The sequence below is a fragment of the Octopus bimaculoides genome, chromosome 7 (assembly GCF_001194135.2).
Source record: "Octopus bimaculoides isolate UCB-OBI-ISO-001 chromosome 7, ASM119413v2, whole genome shotgun sequence".
Taxonomy (NCBI): Eukaryota; Metazoa; Mollusca; class Cephalopoda; order Octopoda; family Octopodidae; genus Octopus; species Octopus bimaculoides.
Window position 1 is genome coordinate 95,615,690 of NC_068987.1, and position 9,189 is coordinate 95,624,878.

A 9,189-nucleotide genomic window follows, 5' to 3' on the forward strand; every position below is an offset into this window, starting at 1 on the left:
TACTGACTCTTTCTCTGCTGTAATATTTCACATACACACACATGTATCACTCACATACACACTTTTCTTTGTATGACGGCCTGTCTTTGATTATGTTCTTATATGTCGCATTCACACTCTCACACAGACATACATCTTTAACGCTACAATAAATATCTCTGTTATTCATCTAATACGGTTGTGGTCATTCATTACTGGTCATCTATGTTATCGTCGTATAACATATCATGTATATCATATTTGATATATATTATTTTGTGTACGACCGTGTGACACGTTTAAATAAAAGGAGTCCTCTGTTTTCCCATTCGTCACCATTTCTCCTTTTTGAGTTCGCACGGTCGTCCCTTACATACACATAAGCTCAGGCCTAAACAACCATATATTCGTACATAAAGAGGGGGCCCAGATAAAGGTACTATATATATAGATTTTTGGTTCCTATGCCACAACGTATGCCGTAGTAATCCACGTGTGATTTAACAGTTTGATTTAACCGCTTGATAACTGCTTTGGTTTCTTCTCTAATTTGGAACTTCTTTGCATTTATTAAAAACAAAATAACAGTACTTCTTTTTGCCTTATTTTTACCGAACTTGTATTTAAAGAAGAAAAAAATAGTATTTTGAACTAATTACATAAAGCGAAAAATACTTTCCTGCGCCGACGTGACTAATTTCGATATCAAATATGTGCATATTTATGTATGTATTTGTGTGTATATATGCATATGTATATATGTATGTATGTATGTATTTAAGAATACAGGAATAAATGTGTATATGTATGAATGCGTGTGTATGAATGTTTGTGTATATGTATGTGTGTACATGTTTGTGTGTATATACGAGCGAGGCTGAGAAGTTCCTATCTTTGAGTAAAAGAAAATAGAAGACGATCAGTTAATTATGATTTTATTGAACATATTCACCCCATCAGATTCACACACTCATTGCAGCGATCCTTCAGCTTTTCTAAGCTCTGTAAAAGAACTCGGGAGGTTGGGACTTCAGCCAGGCCTTTCGCGATGATACCATGGGTAAAACTTAGATCAAGGTGTAGTACAACGGCTTCAAACATGGCCGTACTATCCACAAACTGAAACGATGAGCCGATTGAGAAGGTTCGGTGAATGGCCATAGAAGACCACCATATCACAAATCTAGAAAATTTCTCACAAAGTGGAAATAATCACAAGATCAGAGCATTCCATTTTAACGGCGGATTTGTGCATGCGGAGAGTGACGGCAAAATTCATCCTCGAGTTGCTGGCAAAGCAGCAAAAGCAACTCCGCATGGAAATCACCCAGGACATTGCTGGATTGTGCAAACTACGACCCAGACTTCATGAAGACCATCATCACTGGCGATGAGACATAGCTTTGTGATCTTTATTTAATGCGTTCGGTCATCTTGCGTGAAAACGAAAATTCAACGAGCCGGGAACTGACGCGTAACAGCCGGCAACTGACGCATAATAGACGGGAATTAACGTGCCCTACCAGCGCGAAAAGTTTTATGCATGCACAGGAAGGGTGGCATCACCTCCCACCCAAAGAATTTTACCCACGCGGCATTAGTTTTGGCGGTAAAAGATAAAGTCGGATACTTTTTAAACGCGCCTCGTATATGTATGTATATTTTACTTTTATTAATTTCAACCAGAGGTTATGACCGTGCTGGGTGTATTGCCATCGGTGTGCTTATTAGTTTACATAATTTCATTTCCACGACCCTCTCTCTTTGGTTTTGGTGAATGGGCAAATTGGACAACGCCACCCTTGGTCCCGTTTCCTGCCGTGACGTGGGTTCATCTAGTATCTCAGAAATGTATCTAAGTATTGTTTTCCTTTTAAGAAATCCATATTTATATCTCATAGATATTTGCGGCTTTTCGACATGGTACTGAAAAACTGTGAATCCATAAACTCTAAGCATTGGATCCATACCCCAGCCTCTGGCTCACAGACACGCTGTATCCTTTTTCTGACTTTCTATCGCTACTATGATGGTAGGCTCGTGCTAGCTCTATTTATGCATTCCTGACACAAAAGTGCCTCGATTTTTCACCCCTTGTTTCATCTGACTCCTCAGATTTTGCACTAATCACTACGACCCATCTTTCCTTCCCAAGATATCGATCCTCTGGAGTTCCCTCCATGCTCACCGTTCCTACGGGTATTGACTTGAATGGCTCAAGATGAACATTAATGGCATCAATTTTCACGGTCTCGAATGTCCTGCGATAGGCCATGGACATTGTCCTTTCCTCATACCCTGCAAGAAAACAAAAGAGCGTGGTTTGAATTACAATGTAATAGTAATCGTTTATTTAAATAAACCAAAACTACTAACACTGAGAACTTTTAGCCCTCTCCTCCAAAATTTCAGGTCTTGTACTTACAGCAGAAAGAATTATTATCATATGACAATTCAAAGCTTATATGATGGATATGATGGACAATTCAAAGGCTGGATATGATGGAAAGTGTCAGCTGTCCACAGCCAGCAGACTAAGGTGGCACTTGTTTATTGGTCATGCCTCAAGAGCCCTGTGAAGAATTCTTGCAATTCCAAGTAATTCTAATTTTTGTAGGCGTTCTATCTTCACACTTGCACCAATCTTTTTCAGCTATGTTGGCAGTTGAGTGCCGATACTTCCAAGAACACCAATTACTATTGGTATCACGTCTACTCTCCTCATTGACCACAACTTTCGTATTTCCCACTTCAAATCGTCATAGTTGTTTATTTTTTCTTCTTCTTTCACATTGATCCTGTTGTCACCGGGACATGCTATGTCGATTATCATACATGTTCTTACTTTTTTATTCACCACAACAATGTCCGGTTTCCGATGTCTGGTCGGATGATCGCACTATATCATTGCATCCCACAGGATTTTGTAATCCTCATTCTCGCTGAGTCCTGGAGTTTGTTGAATCCACGTCTTTGCTCTTTGTAGGCTGTGATTTCCAGAGCTCCCAACGGTTCATTCTAGCCACATGGTCATGGCATCTTTTATTATTATTATTATTATTATTATTATTATTATTATTATTATTATTATTATCATGAAGGTAACGAGCTGGTAGAATCGTTAACACGCTAGGGAAAATGTTTAGCGGCATTTCGTCCGTCTTTACGTTCTGAGTTCAAATTCCGCCCAAGTCGACTTTGCCATTTATCCTTCCCGGGTCGATAAAATAAGTATCAGTTGAAATACTGGGGTCGATGTAATCGACTTACTACCTCGCTGGAAAGGCTAGCCTTGTGCCAAAATTTGAAATCATTATTATTATTATAAAGGCGACGAGCTAGCAGAATCGTTAGCACGCCAGACAAAATGCTTTGCGGTATTTCACCCGTTGCTACGTTTTGAGTTCAAATTCCGCCGAGGTCGACTTTTCTTTTTATCCTTTCGGGGTCGATGAAATAAGTAGCAATTGATCAATGGGGTTGATGTAGTTGACTAGCTCCCTTCCCCAAATGTTCAGGCCTTGTGCCTATAATAGAAAGATCATTATTATTACAAAGATGCTATTGGAGGAAATCCCTCTGGAGGATGTTGCCAATACTTGCTTTTAATCTCTTGATATTGTGTAATTCAAATGCTTAATATTATCTAATTGAAATATAATCTAATTCAAAACTAGCATGAAGGCTATCAAAATAAAGTTGAGAAATACGATATAACTTCAAATACTTAGAGCTGTTCTCTCAATAAAATATAGCTTGAAGCGACATGATAAATAGATATTGCAATGATTATTGTTTACATGAACTAACACTAAACAGAATTAGTACAATGGAGAATTAGTAGATATATATATAATTCAGAAGCAAAGTAGCAGTATGTGAACTACGCAAAGATTCTGATTTAGAATACTTGTTAAGCTCTGATTCAAGAGTATTAGCAAAGATTTGTTTCCATATTCATCTGTCTTATTCATTTTCTGCTACTGCTCCTCCTCCTCCTCCTCCTCCTCCTCCTCGTCGTCGTCGTCGTCGTCTTCTTCTTCTTCTTCTTCTTCTTCTTCTTCTTCTTCTTCTTCTTCTTCTTCTTCTTCTTCTTCTTCTTCTTCTTCTTCTTCTTCTTCTTCTTCTTCTTCTTCTTCTTCTTCTTCTTCTTCTTCTTCTTCTTCTTCTTCTTCTTCTTCTTCTTCTTCTTGTAGTGGTGTGAGATGTGATAGCTGTGTTGTTTTCACGCTTTATTTCCTTTGTGCTTTTGTTGTTGTCGTCATTGTTTTTGTTATTCATAGATTCTCTGTTAATTGTAGCAGACAGTGGTGAGAAACTATTTTCATAATGACTTATCCAAACGCCATTTCTTCCTTCGATTTTAAAAAGACATATTGCTGTTTTTGTTTTCCTTTTATCTTGAAAAATGAAGGAAAAAAAATCACTTTACTTTCAAAAGTTACAACTTTGCTCTTAAAAGTTACAAAATTCACACCGAGATGGCAAAATGTTCAAAAAGCCAACTAGCCTCAGAGGATTGGGATTGGCTTCATAACAAAATGGTACAGCAAAAATCAAAATAAATTTCTTCGAAACAAAATCTAACAACAACTTACAGCGCCAAGACGACATCTTTCTCTTACGAACACAATAATAATGATTTCAAATTTTGGCATAAGGCCAGGAATGTTAAAGAGTGAGAGATGGTCGGTTGCATCGACCCCGTTTTCAAATGGCACTTATTTTATCAACTCCGAAAAGATAAAAGGCAAAGAAGGCGAACTCGGCGGGATATGAACTGAAAGCACATAGCCGGAAGAAATACTCCTACATATTTTGTCCGACAGGCTAACGATTCAACCAGCTCCCCGTGTTAGCAACACCAACAACAATACTAATAATTCTTTCTACTGTAGGCACTGGTACTTATTTCATCGATTGCGAAAGGATGAAGGATAAAGTCGACCACAGTGGAGTTTTAATTCAGAACATAAAGACAGACGAAATGCCGCTAAGCATATTGCTCGGTGTGCTAACGATTCTGCCACCTCGCTGCCTTAATAACAACAACAACAACAACAACAACAACACCAACAACAATAACAACAGCAATAATAGTAAAAATATTATGCATTGGAAACTGTGATTAAAGACGTAGACAAATGATTGAAGGAAATTGGTATAAAATTCCTGTGGAGCTTCTACAGAAAGTTTGCGTCTTTGGGATAGGAAAGATTATCAGGAGGGTTTTAAGCATTTGAAAGACTATTGAAAGCTTGTGGATACGTAAGATTACAGGTAGTAACCTGCTACCTACATAAATTCTACCAGGAATAAGAACAAACCTGAGTCAAATCAATAATAATAATAGTAATAATAAATGAAACACTGAAATAGAGGACAGCTTTATTTCAAATTTTATTATTTTTAATTCACGTATTTGTTGATCTCAAAGGAAAATAAATTTACATAAAATTCCACTGAGACGAAAAGAAATGTATAAGCAGACACAGCAGACTAGAGTCCCTTTCCCAAATTCCCAGGCCTTGTGCCTATAGTAGAAAGAATTATAGCACATACGATTTCACAAACGCTATCTAAATTATTAATACATATATCGATGACAAGTATCACATGATTTAATAGACAAGAATAAATTGATATTTTGCTGTGAGTTAATTCCTTTAGTTTGGAAGCAAGCCTGGGTGTTTTTAATGTCTAGAAAGATGGATCTCCATCGTCAAAAAAGCACAGAAAGAAAAACGATGGCAACGCACCAAACAGCATACCTCACCTGGTATCTGTATTTTCTTCTTTACCAATTAGCTGCTCTATTCAGTATACATCAGCGGATGCAATATTCAGACACACTGTCAGTCATGTATGTTAGGGTTACTGGATGTTTTGAGTCTTACAACATACAACCTCATACTAGCGACAAGACCAAGCATGATCAAGATTAGGCCTGTGTCCAAGAGTCATTCTACTAACCCTACTGATATCTCTTTGCAGCTAGAGCCAACGTGATACTTTTTCAGCAGTGTCTACGTTGTTCTTGCTGGTTCTACTTCTCTTCATTCCTATTACGTCGGGAGTTCCACGGGCCTTACTCAGAATACGACTTGTGAAACCATGTCAGCCAACCTCCATTGACAAACACCTTGTTTTCCATCAATTCTTGCAGTAGTCGTCCACCAGTTTCTGGTATTTAATTCTTTTCTTTGCTTGCGCCTCCTCCATCCTCTTTTCCCAGGACACAGTTAACTCCAATAGGATTAGCTAACTTGTCTCGGAAATAAAGATGATATCTAGTCTCAGCAAGGTTTGGATGATAAGAGCTGGAAATTTTAGCTGTTTCTTCAGATCAAATTCTACCGAGAAAAGTTTTCGTTTTTCACAACACCCACAGCTTCTTTTCTTGTACTCCACAGAGTTGACGCATTGACTAGTGTTTAGTATCAGAACATCCCTACATTGGGTTGATGAAGAAAAAACGTGAGGCGTGGCTGTGGGGTAAGAAGCTTGCTTCCCATCCACATGGTTCCGGGTTCAGTCCCATTACATGGCACCCTGGGCAAGTGTCTTCTCCTATTACCTCAGGCCGACTAAAGCCGTGTGAGTGGATTTGATATATGGAAACTGAAAGAAGCCCGTCATGTGCGTGTGTCTGTGTGTGTGTGTCTGCGTTTGTACACCCACTACTGCTTGACAACTGGGGTAGGTATATTTGCGTCCCCGTAACTTAGCAGCTCGGTAAAAGATACCGAGAGAATAAATACCAGGCTTAAAAAACTAAGTATTAGGGGCCGATTCATTCGACAAAATTCAAAGAGGCGTTCCAGTATGGCCGCAGTTTAATGACTGAAACTAGTAAAAGATAAAAGATAGAAACATTCTACAGTTCCGAGAGAGGTAACAGTATTTACAGGACCGGAAACTGTGTGTATACATACCAAGTTCATTGTATGGTTTGTAAAAACGACAAATTCTATTTTACGATTGTATGAGCGACAAATTCTGTTTTACTATTGTACACACGGTATATTCTACTTTCCGATTAATTCCTTTGTTGCTTCGTAAATCACTAGTATACTAACCAGCCATCACAACAGCATTATCATGTTTGTCTCGGTGGTTAACCTTTTGATTCAACTTAATCCAAAAATGACCCACAATCTTTACTGTATTTTTATGGCTCATAACGTGACGTAAAACAAGACTCGTTTGGTTTTCATATAAAATATTGGGAATGCCATCGAATATCATGGAAAAATACTGGCTTGTTTTACTCGCTCGACGGCTTTGTTTCTTTACTTCTTTAAGCCCAAAATTTCTATAAACTCGTTCCGACAAGTAGGTAACACAGGAAATAGTACACTTCTTTCCCAGCTTGATTCTTAGAAGATGCTCACGCAATGATGGGTCATATTTTGACAACAAATGGCCTAACTCTAAAAACATTCCTTTATTTTCCGTTGTTTCGGGTCAGTCTCATTATTAATTTCATAGTGACCTCGAAAAGCCAGATTCTATTTAACTGACAATCTAATGATGTCAAATATTCCTGAAAGAAATCTTTCCACTTCTTCATTTCAATAGCTTCTTGTTCTTTTATTTTTTTTCCTCCATGAGCAGTCCTAATTTTGAACTCTTTCTATTGTGTACAATTCCAAACATGAGCTACACTGGATTCACGATCGAATACTCTAATTAAACTTTTAGTGACTTCTGTATGAAAATAGTCTACAAGAAAAATAGTAAGGAGATTCCTTGGAAAAAGACTATGCCGACAATGATCTCAACAAGTTTTTTTTTGGGGGGGGGGGTTACCATTTGGCAGAGTTCCAAAAATTCTACAATCGTGTTACTTTTCTTGGTGTTCCTTGACATATCACTTTTCCAAAGTCAGAATCTAAATGTTGAAACACAGACTAACAAGATATGTATGTCAGTGTTAATTTTACTTGGCTATTGATCAACTTTTAAGTCCACGACCTGATATTTTTTCTATGTCGCGCTCTAAATCACTTGTGACTGAAGAAATATTTGAGCTGAATAATCACTTTAATTTGATGTTGGCTTTTGGAATTGGGAATTGTTTCATGTTCGATAGTCACAAATTTTCACGATTTCGACAGAGCCTCTTCACTTTTCTTTTTAATCTTATTTTTTTTCTAAAAGTAGCACTTTTTTTTTTGTTGTTATCTTCAACTGAGGGCAAACTGATATAACAATGAAATAGTCTAATAATTAATTTGACGAATTTCTGATTGGGAAAAAATAATGTTGTTTCCTGTTGTTGGGTTTTAGCATTCCAATGGAGAAATATCTAGGAAAATTTTATCGTGTTAATTAACGGATGAAAGACCAAAAGTCTGTAAGTGCTATAAATGTTTAAAACTGGGCCTTAATCTCCGATCTCTAATAAAACAATTAAATAAATAAGGAATGGCAGGAAAAAGTAAATCTCTCAAACAAAACCCTAAAACTTAAGTTTGTTGAGAAAAATATTCAGCCCGCACAGTTCAAAAAATGTTACACGAACACTGAATCTCTGAGCCCAACTTCAATTATTCAAATATAACCATAATGAATTCACCATAGAAAGAAAAGATGCTACTATAAGGTGTTTCAGTTCAAATCGTGCATTACAGTTTGGAAAACAATGGCTCATTACAAAAGGAGTGGCTGCGTGGTAAGTAGCTTGCTTACCAACCACATGGTTCCGGGTTCAGTCCCACTGCGTGGCACCTTGGGCAAATGTCTTCTACTATAGCCTCGGGCCGACCAAAGCCTTGTGAGTGGATTTAGTAGACGGAAACTGAAAGAAGCCCGTCGTATATAAGTATATATATATATGTGTGTGTTTGTGTTTGTCCCCCTAGCATTGCTTGACAAATGATGCTGGTGTGTTTATGTCCCTGTAACTTAGCGGTTCGGCAAAAGAGACCGATAGAATAAGTACTAGGCTTACAAAGAATAAGTCCCGGGGTCGATTTGCTCGACTAAAGGCAGTACTCCAGCATGGCCGCAGTCAAATGACTGAAACAAGTAAAAGAGTATAACAATGATTTTAAATGCAATATTCATGGGAGCAAATTCTAAGATAACTTCACAGTACCGAGAAGATGAACCTGTGACTGCTTATTCCGAAGAGTTTTAGAATTCGCTTCGTGATTGGCAGTTTGCCCTTACTGTCATAGGGACAGTATTTTGCTTCAATTTGTT